This window comes from Falco peregrinus, chromosome 14, assembly GCF_023634155.1.
Source record: "Falco peregrinus isolate bFalPer1 chromosome 14, bFalPer1.pri, whole genome shotgun sequence".
NCBI lineage: Eukaryota > Metazoa > Chordata > Aves > Falconiformes > Falconidae > Falco > Falco peregrinus.
In genome coordinates this window covers 52,893-69,766 of record NC_073734.1, presented here as the reverse complement: position 1 = coordinate 69,766, position 16,874 = coordinate 52,893, and the positions used below count along the sequence as shown (strand labels likewise).

Here is a 16,874-nt window from a genome sequence, read left to right as displayed (position 1 = left end):
TTATATATAATAATCAGTACCCCTGAACACTGTAAGGACACTTATGAAGTGCCCTTAATTTATAGCCCTTGCAGCAGAGCTCAGCTTTAGGCAGGCTCTCGCCGCCTGCCAGGAGCTCACTGTTTAGAAACGCTTTTTGCAACAACCTCTCCCAGCCTCACTAGAAACCTCATGTCTTCCCTCTCGGCACATCAAGACGCTGACGCGGGTATCTGCCAAGTGACCTCATTCAGGGAGGAGGAGGAGGAGGAAGAGAGGTTCTCAGCTATCACTTACCACCGGCTCAATGGCAAAAATATCACTGGAGAAAAGCATAGAGTCTTCTCGCACCTTTGCCCTCTGGTTCTGGAAGGCACGGGAGAGAAGGGAAAGGCGTTCTTGGAGCGTGGGGTCCATTGCACGCTGCTTGAGAAAAGAATCCCTCTCATTCTCCTCCTGCTTCTGCAGCCTGCGACAGCGCCTGCAGCCATGGGGAGACACAAACCAAGCAGATCATTTAATAAACAACATATCTGCAGAGACTGTCGCGTAAGCGCAGGAGCAGCCACGCACGGGGGGAGGAACAGCAGGAGCAGCTCAGCAAGGGGCTGACCCCAAGCCACGGGGTCCCAAGCAGATCAGGTTATCACTTGTTCGCTGGCATGGCAGGTAGTTTTACGCCACACTCACGAGCTAAGAGGAGGTTTTTGAAAGCTAGCAGCCCTCAGGAGAGCCTCCTGGCTCAAAGCTACTGCCACGACTAATGGACAACCCACCAACACCCTCAGATGGCTTTTCCTCCCGTAGAGGTGCTCGGGGAGATGGATGAAGATGAAGGAGCACACACTGCAGTGCTTCGCTGGCAAGGGGAGAGCAGCTGGGATTCAGCTGCAGGTTACCAGCATCACTCTTTTTTACCTTCCCTTTTGGACTGGCAGGGATAAGCAAACTAGATCTGCTCCACTGCCTACACTGCCATCCAGCAGAGGACCCCAGAGCATTTGAAAAGCCAACTCACGGACTTTCAGGCATTGCATCACTTCAGTGAAATTAATGGGTTTATATGCATGAAGACAGAGGCCCCGAGAGGTGAAGGGACTTTGCCTAGCATCACCCAATAACGAAGGCAGGACCAGCATCTCTGAATGCAAACCCTTACATCCAGCCTTGAACCACTTCAACATTTTTCTCTTTTTGGCCTTCTCCACAGAGCTTTGACACAGGTCACCTCTCCCTCACTCGGTAGTTGTAGCAGCAATCATTCTAGTGTTTAAAGCTCGCAACCGAGAGGTGAGAAGGGAGCACTGCTGCAGAGCACTTGCTTCCCAGCTGGCACGTGGATGTGCCCCCTTCACGCTCCAGTCCCCTGGCCACCAAGGACCAGCAGGTGACTACTCGAGGGGGATGAGGGGAAGGCTCCATACACAGCACATCAGGGCAACGTGGTATAAACAGGACCGCAATCACCACCCAGCTAAATTCCAATACATTTAGAAAGGAAACACAGCCATGGACATTACTAGCAGCACGCAGACAGAGCCTCGGGCAAATGCTGTCACCAGTGCCAAAAATACTTTCTTTGGCTTGCTCCCTGTGGAGTGTCATGAGAAATGTTTTTCCACGGCTGACCTACAGCGCTGTGCATGAGGGGGGCTTCCAGGCACCAAGATGAGCAACCCTCAACTAAGCCTTCATCAACAGACAATAATTCCATTGTTGAATCCCAGAAAGTCCTGCAGGAGGGAGACAGAGCAAACCCCTGGGTAGACCTTGTGATGATCCAGGTCTTTTGGGGTGACAGCCAAGCGCAGGGTGCTGAACTGCCTCCTCCCATTGTAAAAGTCCTCTCTGCTCTGACATCTCAAAAGCTTCTGCTACAGCAGGACAGTGGCCTCGGAGCTATGACCACCCCTAAGACTGCAAGTAAGGAAGAACAAAGCACTCTGCTCAGAGTACAGAACACGAGCTGGCATAAGATCAAGTGCCATTGGAAAAAAATGGGTTGAAGTTAACTGTGGGGAAACCTGGTTGCTTCTGAGGGGAGAGAGGATCACTCAGGGTCCCATCTGAGATAGGCAGGTGGGAAGAGATGCTAAAAGAATGGCGCAGGGACGTACTAAGAGAAGGTCATGAGACTTTTTCTGTTAACACACTGATCTTGCACAGAAGTCACACACTGCGCAATTAAAAACAGAGAAGAGTGGAAAACTAGTTTTGGCCTTCAAGGCATTTCTGACCTAATTACACTGAACTTTATTTGCTCAGAAGCCCTCAAAAAGTTCTCCAGCTGAAGGCAGTTTCCTGACCAGCTCTGGGTTCAGACTAACTCCTATACACCTACAGCCATTCAACTCTGAGAAGGCACACAAGGACTCCCTAAATCACCCCAGCTTCTAAGTGTCACTTCCAGTGCATCCCCTTGGGCTAGAAGTGTTTCCCTGCTGCCCCAAACGGAATTTCAAAGCTTCAGAGACACCCTGTGGAGAGCCTGCCCCACCTCTCAGCACCACGAAGACACAGGTGCTGACGCCCAAAGGCACTTCCAAGTCCTGTGCTGCCCTGCCTTCCCCGCAGAACCCTCCACCTCCGAACTCTCCGAGCCCCGGAGAAGGGGCAGGGATACCTCGTTGTGCTGGAAGCCGGGACAGCGCAAGGCAATTCAGCATCCTACAGCCGGATGGCCTCAACGTTCGGGGCCAGCAAAGCACCCTGCCCTGCGCACTACTGGACAAGAAGGCTGAAGAAGGTTGCCATCTTATCAAAGCTGGAGGGGAAGAAACTGCAGTGAATATCACAACAGGTACGCTGCCTGCAGCTGTTAGGTGCTACCGCTCAACGCAGTCCCAGGTAAGGAGTGCCGACACCTTCCTCAGCCTCACAGACCCTCTGCGAGCCCAGGGACCTGGCCTCACTGACTTAGGGCTCCCACAGACGGGAATTTGCTCTCCGAGGAAATGCAACCTTTCCTCCCCAAAACATGAGCTGGAACATGGATGGAACCGGAATGGGAAGCACTGAGCTCCATTACCCTGAAGCCCAGGGGGGGACACCCTGGTGTCGTGGATGGTTTACTTGTCCTACGCCATTCAAAAAAGCACCAACATCCCTCTGAGGCCGTACGTTAGTTTTACCCTTGGGCAGCCTGTCTTACTGAAACGAATCTTCCCAACGAACCTCAGGTTCTCCTGATCCTCCCCTTCTTGACTAACAAAAGCCTTCCACTGGAGTGGGCTATGACTTTACTCCGATTGTGGATGACCACGGATCTGTGGTTTGACAGCGTGATGTAGGTCTTCCCAGCTGCCAAGGAGTTCCTGTCTAGCCTGATGTTGACATCTTCAGCGGCTCCATGAAGGCTTGTGTGAATATCTTCACCTGGAACAAAGCAAAAGCGAGACTTTGCTCATCGCCCTTGCTGATGGGAGTACAAGGAACAGAGGAAGCCACAGGGAACAGAAGTGTCACAGCCTTTAGCTGTATTAGCAGTTCCACAGATCAATACCTTTATCACAGCCTGATAGCTGCATGTGTACAGCACGAGGATGTCCTGGACACCACCTTAAGCACCTTATTTCTGGGTGGGCTTGTGAAGATTTATCCCCAAGGTGACCCTGTCTACAGGGGGACTTTTTCAGATGTGCCCAGGTGGCCTTTGGGTTGCCATCCCACTCGGGTCCCAGGGAATTCTGCATCTGAGTCGTTCAGGTGACTCTCAGGAGTCCCACCTCGGTCACGGCTCGCCCAGAGTCTCCTGCAAGCACGCCACCGGGGTTGTGTCTCTCCTGATCCCTTGTTGCCAACAAGCCAAGGTGCCTGGGGCATGCAGGCAGAAGAGGGAGGCAAGCAAAGTGACAGCCCACGGCAGGATGGGACGCAGATGAGAACTTCACTGTGTTGGAGCAGCAGCACCCTCACTTGCTGTGTGTCTGTGCAGACAGGTCGGAACGAGACTGGTGGGGCACGGCCCACGCCAACCTGCCCATCACAGCCCTGCAAGCCCATTTCTTCTGCCTGGAGCCTGTCGGTGCCTGTGCCTGAGCGTGCAAGTCTGCACCGAGTATTCCCAAGCTGTCCCACAACCCGAGCGAGCACGCCTTTGCTTTCCACCTCAGCCCGAAGAGGAGAGAGCCCCTGGCTGCACACAGCAGCCGATTAACGCCTGGAGTCTTGCTGGAGCACCCGCCAGCACTTCACCCTCCAGAAGAGACCCCCACCAAAGCGTCCCTCACTGCCAAAGCTTCCAAACCTTCATTCTTCCCAACCAAGCAACTCCTGGGAGTCAACCATCTCAAACTTGAGCACCGAGCCTACTCTGCCTGTTGCAGGTGAGGGTTTCCAGGTGAGAAGCAAACCACAAACACGAGACATTCTCCGTCGAAATGGCACTTCTGTGGAGCGTGTTTAAAGCCTCAGAGCCAGCCCCAGCTGAGAAGGGCAGCGACCCGGCCATCCCTGGAGAGCATCCCCCTGCCGAGGCAGAGCCTTCTCCTCGCTGCACGGGTTACAGCAAGGCAGCCAGGGGATGGACCTGCCTTTCCAAGGCGGCCACGCAACAGCACGGGGGAGAGCTGGCGGTGTCCTACACGGACTCCTTAAACCCTAAGGCAGACACAATGCGGCGAATCACAGCCGTGCCAGGAGAAAGAGAGCCCCTCTCTTGGAGGGAGGTTGGGAATGAATCACCCTTCAAACAGATCTCTGCAGCCATTCCCTCACCTCCACACATGGAGAGTTCAGCCTTCGTGCCTGTATAACCTCAACTTCTCTGCTCTTAAGGGAGCCCAGGAGGAGTGGGAGGGATTCGTGGCCAGAGATGAGTTATGTTGCGAGAGAAACAGCGACGTCTCCAATGACTGGACAGCCTGCTTTCTGGAACGGACAACTTAGCGTAGAAAAATAACTGAGGTTCAGAAGCGTTACAGAGGCAGGTGTGCTTTATAAGCACTGCCTCCCCCCTCCGCTGAATCCTCGGCGTACGTTGGCAAGCAGAGGAAGCAGGACCCAAGAAATGGGAGACATGCACAGTGCTTTGAGCATGTACAACTCGGGTTCATGGAAACATGACATGAAAAATGCTCTACGAGACAACAAAGTACTGCAAAATGAACTCCACGAAAACTATCATGATCTCCCTGTCTAAACCCATGGCCAGGTGGGTCTTGAAATAATGGGTATAGTTCTGATCTTAAAAACCAACCTGAAGCCTTTGAAATTTAATCGTTCTTTCTGCCCTTCTCCGAAGTACAGAGCAGCTTCTATACGAAGACCGAACAGGATTCCTCAACCTAGAAACCACACAGGAGATAGGTAGGTTTGTAGAAGTATGAATGGCCTGGGAAAAAGTGAACGAGGAAAAAGTTGTCACAATTTGTTGTAAAACAGGAACCTGAGGGCCTGAAATGGTATTAGTCAAAATTAGAGAAAAGTAGTACTAGTACTTTTCCAAGGAATATTCCTTCCTTTGGAACGTACTGCCATAGGTGCCTACAGGCGCTCATCGCTATAAATCCACAAAGCAACTGGACAAAGGCTTGGAAGGTAAAACCATCAGAAGCGATTAAACAAAGACGTGAATAAAGCCTCCAGCACAGAAAAATGCTGCCTCCAAGGCCCACGAGGGAGAAAGCATATGCACTGCCTGCTTCTACACGCTTTGCTAAGCATCCCCTACCGCTGCTCTCCTGGAGAGCACTTACACTCCCGGCTGCAGGCACCGAGGACGCTTCTGAAGGCTGGAGGGCTTTGCCGGAGCACCTTCTACCACAGAGAGAAGGATCTGGCATCGTGCTGACTGTGTAAACCCACAAACCTCCCGGTACAGACGAGAGCGTGCAGACGCCAGCGAGTCAGGAGGGAGCAGCAGGTCTTTCTGCCAGGCAGATAAACTGACACAGCAGAGCTGTCAGGGTTGGCCCAGGGCAGCTGCAGGCTTCATGGCCTGGGTGCCAAATCAGATGTGACATTTATTTAAGACTCTTGATGGTTTAATATATAAGTCTGGAGGAAAAGAAAAAAAACAACAACAAAACAATCTCTGTACTGTACCAGCAATGTAGCCCTAGGTATTTCACCTGATGGGGTAATGTCCGTGGGTCTGTGCTTTGGGATGCTTTGCTGCCATGAAAGCACATATACTGAATCCAGACGTACCTGCCCTATCGTTACTTACACAACACGATGATCTTATTACAGGCTGTCAGCTCTCTCATTCTTACACGCTTTTGACGTATTTCCCAGAGACAGCAGGACACAGCTCACTCTGCAACCTGAACAAAGCAACACCTGAACTTAAAATCAAAAGAGAGGCTTCTTACACAGCAGTAGAGCAGGTGCTTTGCGCTGTGCACTCCTGAGCGATGCTCTCTGAGACAGCGGGAACACCACCGTGTTTTATTCCAGCATCCATCTGCATGGCTATGGCCACCGGTATCTTAGCACATCATGGTAACTTTTAACTATCTGAAAGTAAGAAACCCAGCACTGGGTCATCCTCTGGGGGGCCTGTTGTGCAGGAGGAGAGGGAATTTACAGAGGAGCTAAAATATCTTTCCGAATATTAAGCAAACCCTTGAACAAGATTTCAAAACAAATTTCAGGTTTTATGAAGAATGCGTTCCCAGCATTCAACAGCCAGTACCTTCCTCCATCGATTACTGCTCTAAATATTAGGAAGCTGGTAGCCAGATGGATTAGACTGAAGAGAAACAAAACAGCACTCTGCTGCCTTTCGTCCTCACCGTAATATTCTCCCTCTATCCCTGTAACTCCCTCCTCGCTGAATTTGGATTTTAAACCTTTTTAGGAGTGCATGACAGTCAGGTTCAGAATATTTGGGTAACAGGGAAAGCAAGTTTAAGTTAATTTGCCCAGTTTGTCAGAAAACTACGCCTGGCTCTCACCTCTTCTAAAAGAGACAGGTCCTGCTGCTTTTTCACTGAAAATACAAGCAAGCAACGAAAGCCGAGCTCTTCACTCAGAAGTGTCATTGTACCTCCACATCGACCCTTTGAGCAGTTCTTTTGCTCCTGCTACTATCACGATACCCAACTGCCTCACCATCACCAGCATATTCTGGTTTTTCAAACAGCATGCAAAGGTCTGCTGGTACCACTTCACCACTGGAGAAGGGAGTCACTTCACCAGGCTAACGATCTCTGGAAAGCGAGAGGAGTCCCCTGCGGCTGGATCCAGCCCTCCCCACCATATGCTTTTGGCTGCACCTCCCACAGAGCTACCTCGGTCAGAGTCAGGAGCGCTGCTCTGAGCTGTTTTGCTGTCAGGAAGCTAATGGCATCACCTACAAAGTGTGCTGGGTCTCTGACAAAGGCCACCTGTCAGTCCCCACGCTCGTATTTCCAGCACTAGAGCAAAACACAGGGCAGCGACAGTCATTTTTAAGTGCTTCTCTGAGGCAGTGCTCATGAGCTACCTTCAGACATCATTAAAACCATCGTGCTAGTTACTCCAGCCCTAGGAGCAGCTTGTTTATAAACCTCACCATTAAATAACTGCTGCCAGCACAGGGGTTTCTACAGGACCATTGCCCAGGCTACAACAAAGCTCAGGGCACCCTAATCATCACTGCTGCCACAGCTGATGCTGTCAACAGCTAAAGCCCCCAGCAACGCCCCCTCTGAGCCCATGCAGCCCATCGCAAGGAAAGGATCTGCTACCCCAGAGCACTGCAAGCCACCGTGAGACAACAGATGGGCAGGAAAAGGCAGATGGAGAGCAATGACCAGCCACAGCGTCTACGGGACAGGTCGCAGGCTCTTCAGACGGCTCTCCTGCACTTAGGAGTCACCTTGCTTTCCACCAGGCTCCTTGTTGTGCATCCTCCTGTAATGGAGCACCCAAAGGATTCCCCATTACCTCCTCCGCACCGTGCTTAGGAAGGGCTGTTGGCTTTCTTACAGGATGAAATACTCCAGCGCAGGAATATCTGGGAGCCAGCACAGAGCCTTTGTGCTGCCCAGTGTGACGGAGCCTCGCAGAATGGACTGAAAGGACAATGAAACTGTTGGATAACACAAGACAGCGCTGCCGCATATCCAGGATGCCGTGGGCTATATATAATCATTATTGGTACTACAGCCATGATACGCTGGGGTTGCTGATCACTGAAACACTGCTTTTGGCCCACGGGGAAAAACAGGGCAGGAACCTTCATTCTGATTGCCTGGCAAAGACATGCTTAATACGCCACTTCATATATCAATCACCCTTCAAGCTACTCTTCTGCTTCTCAGCAAACGCTGATTGATCCACCAGGAAAGGAGACTAATGAATGGTCAGTTCTGCCCCAAAACGCATCCAGGGTTCATGGCACCTAAGAACATACTAGTGATTTCCACTGATGATAGAAGAGACAAGCTGCAGTCCAGGATGCCCTGCAAAGAGATGAAAACTACATTCTCCAGATATCCTTCACAGGCTAAGAATGGGATAGGCGGCGTCACATGGAAGTCTGCTTCTGGGGATGAACAAAACAGCCAAAACTGAGACTTTTGGCAAGTCCTGAGCCTCCTCTGCTCTGGCTGGAGTCAGTACAAACCGCAAGGGCTCAGCAATCTGAGTGATCTCAGGAACGTGAAACGCAACACAGCAAGGGCTGAACTTCAGCTAAACCCTGCTGCCTATCCACATCCATCCGTGGGTTTGCAGAGAGAAAAGACAAAGGCTTGATCTAGAGGCTAAGCCAATAGGATTTTCATTTTGTTTTCAAACAAGTTCCTGGAAGCTACTGATGGCAGTGCCAGCCTGGCAAGATGACAGGACCTTCGGTAGAAAGGGGGTTCTTAAAGGAAAGAGAAGAGAGGCATGCAGAGGTGGTTGTCTTCTCCAAAGTCTACACAAAACCACAGACTAATATCACAGCAAGGTAATGTTTTACTCTTGCGAGTAGCTGAGATGCCCACAGGTGTTCAGCCTCAAACATCAATAAACACGTAGGGCTGGGATTTAATGAGCTTCCTGCGTGTGTACAGTGGCCACTAACACACCGCCAAGCCCTTGCAGAGGTGGCCTCATTTACCAAAGTAAGCTGATCCAGCTAAGCCCAGCATCAATTTCAGCTGAAGAAAGGGATTCAGCACCCCAACACACCGACATTCCCGGCTGGGAACCCCATGCTGATCTGTGCAGGAGCTGAGCAGTCAGCAGCGCCCCTGACAATTCCCCTCGGCCCATTTGCAACGCGATGCAGCCCCTACCACAGTTTCCCACCGCGGCCGAGATGCACAGGCTGTGCTTGCCCTGCTGCCAGCCGAGCACACCCGGTTCTGTAGTTACCGTCATCTTCACCAAACCCAAATGGCTCTAACACACCACACCAAACTCTCTGTCGTGCCACAGGTGACTGAAGAGCTCCACATCAGCTCCCTAATTAATCGTGTTTCATATGCCTTGATTTTTCCTGTGATCTCATGCCTCATTTTCCCCCATTTGTGATGAAACCTCGGTGCTTTCTCAAGCTGGCGGTTATCACTCACAGCTCCAGAGGCTGCTGCAGCACAGAGAAGCTGCCTGTGGTTAGACCGAGAAGGGCAGAGGCATCTCAGGGCAGTGGCTCAGGCCGTCCTGTGTAGGGCAGAAGACCCAGATCCTCTTCTGACATCCCCTGCCACCCTGAGCATTGCTGCCGCACTAAATACAGTGATCCCCAGCCAGTTCTTCCAGATCTACCCAAGAAATTCTTTTGTTATTATTTTTTATGCTTACGTTGCCCTAAGGAGATCTTGTCTATCGTGCAAGTGTTGGTGCTGGCTTAGAGGAAGGGGAAGATCTGAGGCCAGCTCATCACACTTACTGACCAACCCAAACCACACATCCCAGTAGCTCTCCGGTGCTCAGTACCAAACCCCCCTGCAGCAGCCCCCCGCGTGCGGGCAGCCTAAGCAGCAGCTGCTGGCCAGCCTTCGGGACTGGGGGGCTGGCGGGAGCCTGCCAGGGAGGAGACGGCTCCGGCAGGGCTTGCTTCTCCACGCTGCAGGCTGGAATCACCACCCCTGACGCGTTTGACAAACACACAGATGTGGTGCTTCGGGACACAGTTTAGTGGTGGGCTTGGCAATCCGGGGTTAAGTTGGACTTGGTCATCTTCAAGGTCTTTTCCAACCTCCATCATTCTATGATTCTACGAGGCTGCTGGCATTTGCCCCACGCCTAGCAAGCAGCAATGGGGAGGAAACGGTGCTGGGGACCCCCTGCTTCCAGGGCCAGGCAGCAAAGCTCAGCGGCGGGGGAACAAGGCAGCCAGACCCCTCCCTGACCCAGGGCAAGGCAAGCTCTGCTCCACATCGTCTCCAGCTCCCAGCGTGCTGCACTGAAGAAGTCTGTTTAGCTGCTCTCTCCTGCCATATAGGAATAACCTGAATCTGGCACAGAGCAAGTTTTGCTGCCCAGGGCTCAGGAGGGGAGACATGACTTCACCCACTTCCTACGGGGACAGGAACTGAGCCAGCGCAGGAAAACTCACTCTGATTAACAACCACGGAGCCAGAATCAGACCCTGCTCGCACTTTCTACCTGCCCTTGAAGTAAGCAATTGAGGAGCCGAGGCTGAACTCCCCCATCTGTGCCCTGGGCGTGCAGAACCACAAAGGATGCTCTGAGCCTGGGTCTGCCATCCACAGCAAACAAGCCAAGATTTGCTTTAGCACAGCTCCTGCTCAGCAGCTGTCAGCCCTCCTGCAAGCTGTGTGGGAAGTTGAGGGAAAACAGGGTACTCATCTGCCAAACACCTCAGCAGGCTTTTAGCACAAGGCTGGAGGCAGCAGGACCAAAACCACCGAGAACTACTCCTGAGCCACACACGTTACCTCTCTTCTGGGGAAACCGCTTTTTGGGGCTCTGAACCAAGGGGAGACAGAAGAGTAATGGAATAGGCAGTTCTGCTTGAGGGCTGCCTCCTCTTGGGTGTGCTGTCTCCTAAAATACTCCTATGGGTATGGGTTCTGATCTCCCCCCTCAAAGAGGGTGAGATCCTGCCCCAGGCTTTTGCTTCTGCATTAGACTCACAGAGCTACTGAAAGAGAGCCATCCGCATCACTACTTTTATTACTGACAGCAATAAAAGCATCTCAATACATAGCGTCCGTCGGCCACGCACAAGCTCAGTGGTGCTTTGCTAATTACTGAAGTTTTCTGTGCTGACAAAGAGATGCCAAGGGATGCAGCAACCGATGGGGAAAAACTGCACAGAGGAATTTCAATACCGCACCACAGATCCCCTGGGCTAGAAGCGTGTTGTAGCGCCTTGCCACAAGGGCCAGTGGGCACTGGAGGCACCCACATACAGGCACAGGATCTGGTCCTACACCTTGAAGACCACCCATCATACTATACTAGTACTCGTTGGAGACAGGAGCCTAATGTGAGTCAGCATTTAGGGAGCTCTGAGTAGAGAAGCAATTCTCCTTCCACAACTCCAAGCATCTCGCCGGCACCTCCTGTCTCTGGCAGCCTTCTTCACCTGCATGGAGCACCTGCCGTAGACGTTATTGTTTTGGATGGCATTGGACTGGTGGATTTGCTTTGCACCTCTGGCACACCTCTGGGAACCCGTCATGCATCTCCTCAGCCACGTGTCCCTGAGCAAAGCTCACCTTCCCACACCAAGCTGGTGCTACGCTGCCAGGTTGCAATAAATGTTGTTACTGCAGCAAGCTGGGTTTGGTGTACAATCAGCAGCACTCAGGGCAAGCAGCTTGGGCATCATCTCACTTGAGCAGGACTTGACAGCTGAAAGAATATCGAAACTTTATGAATACTGGATTGGTTGAGACTAGGACTTACCTCCATAAACTTATTTTCCCACATCCACACGGTCCACACAGGGTGGGCTGAACGTCATCTGGGAAAGGCCAAGTGACCGACAGGACTTTCAGTGGTATTGAAACCTTTTCCAAAGCTGTACGAGTGCTTCGCACGCAGGTTTCAGAAACCCTTTCAAGTACCATAATCTGATGTTAAGGTGCTGGACAGGGATATGCTGGAGCCCAGAACATCCCAAGTCACCCTCATTTCAGTACGAGCTGGGATTTTTCACACCCAGACACATGTACACAGGCGAAAAGGAGGAGTTTAGGCATGTAAAGCACTGAAGGACAAGTTTTCATTGTAAATCATTACGCTCATAGCAGCAAACATTTTCTCCACACTCATCCATAAATTTGGAGCAACAGAACCGCCACCACACACACAGTCTATCCAGGGGACAGTACCTGTGCTCCTAACCAGCCCAAAAGACACACAATTTAAATCAACCAAATCATACGCTAAGGGAAAAATTGTGACTTGTTCACATGGAAGAGCTCCATGCTTGCTTAAGCAATGCTAGGGACAGATCTGACCCAGCTTCAGCAGAAATTTAAGCAATGTTCACCTGATCCTGCGTAAGTCACCCTAAGAAGGGTGTGATCCATTGAGAACGACTGCTGCCTGCGAGCAAGTCAGTACTGATACACAGCCAAGCGAGGGAAACGCCTCCCAACACCTTAAACTGCTGTTTTGCTCTTAGCACTTCTGTTTCTTAATAAACACTCTGTTGGCGGCTCTGAAAGAGCAACCCGGCTGCTTTCTGTACGCGCGTCACAGGGAGCCTGCCGTGGTGCCGGACACATTAGCCAGGGCTCGCCACGCGAGGTCAGGGAACGCTGTCTGGTGCTCTGCACTACTCCTGCAATAAGCTCTGCACCACACCTCGAAAGACTGATTGATTACACGTTTCTGCTTCACTTTAGCAATTCATCTCAGCAGCCTTTCACTTACCTGTACGCTTCAAAGCTAGAGAGATAATCCCTTCATTATCCCCTTGCTCTCCTTCGCAATTCGTAGTTTATTTCAAAATAACTGCAACATTGTACTGGCAGGCAGGAATGAAATCCTGGGTTCATCTCCCAGGGAGCTGCACGTGTTCCTGGGAAAACACCCATCTCGGAGCCAGCAGAGAGTTTATCCCCGTGGCCTACCCACACAAATCACTTTTGCAAAGATTGACTATGGGGGAACCAGCTGTTTCAGTAAGAACAAGACTCTCAGGTTTTTCAAAGCAAGCCACGAAGATCCTGGCCCTAATTATTCGCTCACTCTGTTCCGTCACAAAGTATAAACCCTACGGCCCTAATCTCCACTGTCACTGCTCATCTGCCCCAGAGAAATTCTAGCCCTCTGAATTTTATCCTATAGATTCTGTATAGGCATACAAATAAGGCACGTTTTTGTGCTTCCCTAGCTGATATTTCAGTCACCCGTCCTAGAAACTGTTACCCAAAACAATAAGCTCCTCTGAGTGAGCATCAACCATTCTCCGTGAATATGTCAATAACTGGAAAACATTAGACAAAGCTGAAATAAGTCGTGAGGCTACATAAGTGTTTGGAAGATACAGGAGCATTTGTAACTTCCACAAACCCAAGACAACTAAAATGCTCTTTGCCGGGCTAAAGCAGCACACAGTATCCCCTCGGTTAGGACACCACACTTCCAAGGACCAACGCTGAGGAACAGGGACAAACCAAACCTCCCTCTCAGGCGAGAGGAAACACACGCCAAGTGCCTTCACGCAACTGAGGAAGCGCCTCGTTCGGCACCACAACATACCCCTGCTGAGCCAAGGCCGACAGAAGCATTCTAACATGGCGCCTTTTCCTAAAGATATTCCCCGCTTACTCTTCAGTGAAGCGTAAAGCTGATGGTGTTTCTGTGGCCTGACCTCAGCTTCTCCTAGCCTAATATAAATGTTACACCTATCTCGGGAGGCAGCGAGCTCTTCCTGCCAAATCCCAAGAGCCCTCAAGTCCTGGCTGCATTAGTCCTGATGTCGTGAGCTGTGGGAGAAGGCAAAAAGAAAGAACAAGGCTCTGCGGCAAAACAACGTAGAAGCAGTGCAGGGGACAGATGTGTAAGAGACAGCGGCATTGGAGCGAGTCTGACAGAGGCACGCATTCCCACGTCGCGCTTCAAACATAGCACCGCCAAGGAATGAAGCTTCACACGTGCATATGCACACCGTAACGGAGAATCAAGGTTCCTCCCGCCTCCGACTCAGCAACTCCCAGCAAAACCCGATTCCAAAAAACCTCATTCCTGCTTGAGGGGATGCACTTTAAAAGCCCCCTAAACACCAACTATTTGTCACTTTTCTTTGAGGCAAAGCCGGGACAGGGGAGATACACCTGGAGAGGCAATTAAGGTGACCGGGACAACAGGGAATGATGGCAGATGGCAGTCATGGGGGGTGCTGGGTGGAGAGCACCCAGCCGACACCAGCATCCCCCAGGGAGAGACCGGCACACAGCCACACAGAACGAGGGCACACGCAGCCTTTGCCCCTTACCTGCTCACTTAAGCACCGAAACATACAGAGGTTTTGAAAGAAAAGGTTTTAGAAGTAGTCTGCAAAGCAAGCTTAACATTTTTCTGCTTTGAAAGGTCTCTGTTTTGAAGGACGCAGAGACTGGGCACCATGCAGTGCCCAGACCTTACCTGTGTCATAGTGAACTGTCAGGGGCCTGGAATAATCACCAGTCTTCTCTGGGTGGAAGTCCACCGTTACTTGCATGGCATCGCCAATCCCAAGAGTCCCAGCAGAGGGATCAACAGAGAAAGGGCTGCAACACGGAGAGGCACATCAGGATTATTGTGGGACCTTTGGGGACTACGTTCCTTCTGCCGTCCAGCTCACTCCAGCTCACCTGTATTAGCAAGGGGCCAAGAAACCACAGTCAGCAGCAGAAAAAGAGAACATACAGGGCCAGGAACTGAGCCACCGACCCAACTCCTGAAGAGCTCCAGCCCTCAGAAGATCCTAAGCGATAAAATGACCTCATCTCCCCCATACCCTGCATCCAGTTTTCTGCAGCAAGGCTCAAGAGTCTGACTGCTAGCGATACGATCGGAGGAGGGTTTTTGAAGGGCACGGAGATGGCAAGAGTTATTTGCATGCACAACTTGACACTGAGTTCCTCAGGAATCCGTCTTTTCCTGCCACCTATAAACCTCAAGAGATGCAAATGTCAAGGCAATACCTGTCCCAGTGAGATTACAGCCTGGAAATCAGACAGGGAGAACAGAAGTTTATTCTTGAATGACCGGAGAATAATTAGACTTTAATTGGCAGAATTAATCTATCTTTCCTTTTTTTTTTTTTACCTTGAAAGCATCCTGGGTTTGCCTCAGAAAGGGCACATTTTATCAGCATTTCAATGAAAGCTGTTCTAAGCAAAGAAAAATCTGTACGAGTGCAAAGGCAGATTAGAGTGATACAGAAACAAGAAAACAAGACACAAAAGGAGTATCCCATTTACAGCCTGAACAATTAAATCTCTAGCTAAATGAAGCACCGCTAGCAGGAGCATATCAAGGCACCTTCAACAGGAGGTTTTCTGCGTATTCACAAGCAATGCAGTCTGGGGCTCTGGGTTGTAATCCAGGCTTGGTAACTGTTTGCTTGGCCTACTAGAGAAATTCTGTGCAATGTGTGGGAAATAGTATGAAAATGTGTCGGTGTACTTTAGATTTAACAAGAGCAATTATGATTTGTCGCCAGGTAAACAGCTCTCAGCTGACAGACACATAATTCAGTCCTTTAATGCTCAGGGAAAAGTCAGATGCAACATGTTTCTGCACAACAGCAGCTGGGCTTTGCAGCTCTTGTACAGCCTCACTTAGAAAGCAAAAGTTATTGGATTTAGTGCTTTGCTGGTGGTCAATTTGTCACCTTAAAAATATTTTCTGCAGAGTTTTACAGTGATTGGGGAGTGCAGCCCACAGAAATAATGAGAAAAAATGGAGCCATGCGCAAGCTGAGCTTCGCTCATGGAAGCAGCGACAGCTGATGAAATTGCTGGAGTTCCTGCTCATTAAGGAGACACTGATGCAATTGGGGGCCTGACCTGCTCCCATCACGACTAGCAAGAACATCACCAGTGACTAACGGGGAAGCATTGGGCCCGCAATGTTCACGTGCTGGACCTGAGGCTTTTGAGAGGGAGGAGGAAAGCCAAGGCGCCGCCAGCCTCAGAACCGGGCTGCTCTACATGGCCCTGCACCTGCGCTGGGGGTTGTGCCTGGTTATACTGGGCAGGGCTCTGCTGGTGCTTGGCGGGGATCACTGCCTGCTGTGGGAAAGGCACAGAAAAATTCCCCCCCACCTCTTTTAGTTTGTTGTTTTTACCAGAAACATTGCCAGAACAGAAAAGCTGCCGGTTAAGGGCCACACTTCAGCACTACCTCCCATCCCATGCCCTTCCTACTCCATCCCCATGTCTGCATACCCCTGCCCTCAGATAGCTGGGATGGGAATGACACTCCTGAGGATGACTTCAGGGGATGCCCGAGAAAGTAGATACCTTCACATCTTCAAATTACCAGAGAAGAGGATCCCACCGAGGTCAGGACTCATTCTCAGGACTGAGAAACAGAGCACAAGTCAGACACCGCACCTCCTGCCTCCCACCCCACGCTGTACCCACAGGACAACTTGGTTCCTGATGTAGCAGGAGCTTGGTATCCCTCACGTAGACCTGCTTCTCCAAGACCCAGAGGGATGTAAGGTCCATGCTTCACCTGAACTCTGAACTTCAGTCCACATCACTAAGCTGTTCCCTGCAGCCTACAGATAAGAGATGCTAAGGAAACGTCCCTGACACACTAATAGCCACACGGAAACCACTGCCAACAGATGAAGCTGGCAGGCTCAACTTTGGCCTTTTAGCCATTAATTGTGAGCTGTTCTTTACGGTAATTCTTGTCCTGTTAGATCTACCCTTGTAATGAATAACTACCGCTCCTGACAAAACAGGAAAGATAAGGTTTGGAGGTTTATTAATAGCTCTTCTTCTGACATGCTTTTCAACTACGTCCATTTGTACGTTTGCTTTGTTGTACAACAT

The 16,874-nt window shown here is 50.9% G+C and overlaps 1 pseudogene; it reads right to left on the bottom strand.

Moving 5' to 3' along the window:
* LOC101911161 (hydrocephalus-inducing protein-like) overlaps positions 1 to 16,874 on the bottom strand; it is a 68,235-nt pseudogene that overhangs the window by 32,515 nt on the left and 18,846 nt on the right.